The following is a 2835-nucleotide window of genomic DNA, read 5'->3' as shown; positions in this document are numbered from 1 at the left end:
AATATTGAAATGTTCATTTAAAATAATATATATATATATATATAACAGATCATAGTATATTGAAAGCATGAGACGAAAAGAGAATATGAGACGATGATGATTGGATTATCAATACATTATCAGAATTAGATAAGTTAGGACTTGGATATTTGTGTAATAACAGCTATGAAATTAATTTTTGCTTGAGTTGTGGAACAAACAAAAATATGCTATATGCATACACAAAATTCTTATCTAATATACAGAATTCCTTGAAAGGATTATTATACCAGCATTTAGTAGATAATTTTGGTCTACACTATTACCTGAATATACGAAATTTATATCATGAATTCGATTAAGTTCTCATAAGCTCAACATTTTTATTTATTTATTTATTTATTTTTTATATTTTGTTCCTTTGTTGTTTTTTCAGCTAGTGATACTGAGTGTCATGCACTAAAGTAACTTCAAAATAAAAAATGAAGCCTGCAAAAATATATCTAAATGTATGAATATATATTTGAATCTGCTTTAAAGTAAATCTAATACATCTATGCTATTTTGATTGGGTAAAGGAGCGGCGTTTTTTTCATAGAGAAGAGTCCCCTAAAGCATTTCTAAGAAGATTTTTTTGTGCAATCCTTAATTTTTCAGGGTAGCACAAGGGACATAACTCTTATTGATTTCATACAGATCATCATTTTACGAAATTAGGACTAAGACCACAATTAGCTTCGCTATATGTTTCATTGTAACATTAAAATTCATAATAAATTCCCAACATCTCATATGCAACTTTCCATCTCACCTGGCCAAGACCAACATCTGAGAAGCAAAATATAAAAGTTTCAACCCAGCATGTTGGGCATTTTCTGGAGATAGCTGTCAAAATGTGTCACCAACGTGGATTATATACATCCGGGTCAGGGGTAGAGGTCAAATCAGGACTCATCACACAGGGTCCTGGAGCACATAATAAATGATCAATATTATTATTTTACATCACAAAACATAGATTGACATCTCTGCTATAAATCCACATTAAATTCATCAACAGAAATCAAGTTCAAAGAGGCATTTGATTGGTTTTCCTGAGATACATACATTTTTGAGGGGACTTCATTCGTGGGGCCTGAACCCGGAAGTACTTAATTGTGGTCTTAGTCCTATTATAGGACACTATTTTTGTCAAAAACTTAAAATAATTATTTTCATAAACTTTGAGCTATTTGAAATCATGCTGTGAAAACAGAATTACTCTATGACACATAAAACAGGAATTACAGAGATCTAAAAACACCCTATTGACACTGAAAATCAAGACACAATTCTACACACAGCTACTATGTATATTTCTGATATCATGTGATAGATAAAATGAAACAGTTTTTTCAATAATTGAGATATTTCAATTCTGTAAACTGGTTTAGAAACTTTGATATTCACTGCATATAACTATATATAGTTTGCTCCCAATTTCAAATTTTAACTTTAATTTTTAAAGAATTTAAAATTTTGCTTCAAAATATTTTAATTTTGTTATCAGACTGATATCATAACTGTTTCAAAGCATTAATCAGGTCTCATAAGGACATGAAATAATCTAAATGCAACAATAAAGACTTGCAGTGACCAACCACAGTGAGTTACCACCAATAGACACACTAGCCAGCACTTGTTTACAATTACTGTTATGCTGTCCACCCATAGGCAGAGAAGAGGGGTGGAGGGAAGTGAAGCATAAGCTGGTTCAACTGAGCTCAGAGAACTATACAGCAAAGTATAAACCTAAAATGAAAAAGAGAACTCTATCGCTACCAGTAGAACAGCACAAAGATCATGCGAGAGGTCCAAGTCTGCTCGGAAGTCTAACTACAGGAGAGGACAGCTAGATCCAGCAAATGCAGGGGAGACAATCAGCTTCAGGATCATCTATGTTGAGAAGCCAAAACAAACTGTTTAAGATACAGTGGGAAACCTGAAAATAAGACATTGAATTCAAAATTCAAAAACAAATGTGTAACAACAACAAAAAAGTTACATATACAAATATATATGACTACCTAAAGAGGGAGCCTCCCCGTGGCGGTGGTCGGGAATGTTGTGTCTCTGGATACAATAGCTAATACCCTCAAATCAATTAAAAAAATTAAAATAAATATGTTTTAAATTTTCAAATCTAACAATCAGTCCCTATAGAATACATGACCATGTCAAATATTTAAATAAAAAACAATACAAAAATAATTAAAAAATTCTAAAAAAATAACATAAAAAATCATTTTAAAATTTAATTTGAAGTTAAATTCATGTTAAATTTGAAAAATAGCTTTCCTAACTAATCACAAATATAACTGTCAACAAGCATGTCAAATTTTAAGAGAATCGGCCAAAAAATGTGGATTTGTCAAATAAAAACATGTATTTCAGGGCCTATCATATTAGGACTAAGACCACAATTAGCTTCGCTATATGTTTCATTGTAACATTAAAATTCATAATAAATTCCCAACATCTCATATGCAACTTTCCATCTCACCTGGCCAAGACCAACATCTGAGAAGCAAAATATAAAAGTTTCAACCCAGCATGTTGGGCATTTTCTGGAGATAGCTGTCAAAATGTGTCACCAACGTGGATTATATACATCCGGGTCAGGGGTAGAGGTCAAATCAGGACTCATCACACAGGGTCCTGGAGCACATAATAAATGATCAATATTATTATTTTACATCACAAAACATAGATTGACATCTCTGCTATAAATCCACATTAAATTCATCAACAGAAATCAAGTTCAAAGAGGCATTTGATTGGTTTTCCTGAGATACATACATTTTTGAGGGGACTTCA

Source organism: Pecten maximus, chromosome 11, assembly GCF_902652985.1.
Source record: "Pecten maximus chromosome 11, xPecMax1.1, whole genome shotgun sequence".
Lineage (NCBI taxonomy): Eukaryota > Metazoa > Mollusca > Bivalvia > Pectinida > Pectinidae > Pecten > Pecten maximus.
This window is presented reverse-complemented; position numbering follows the sequence as displayed.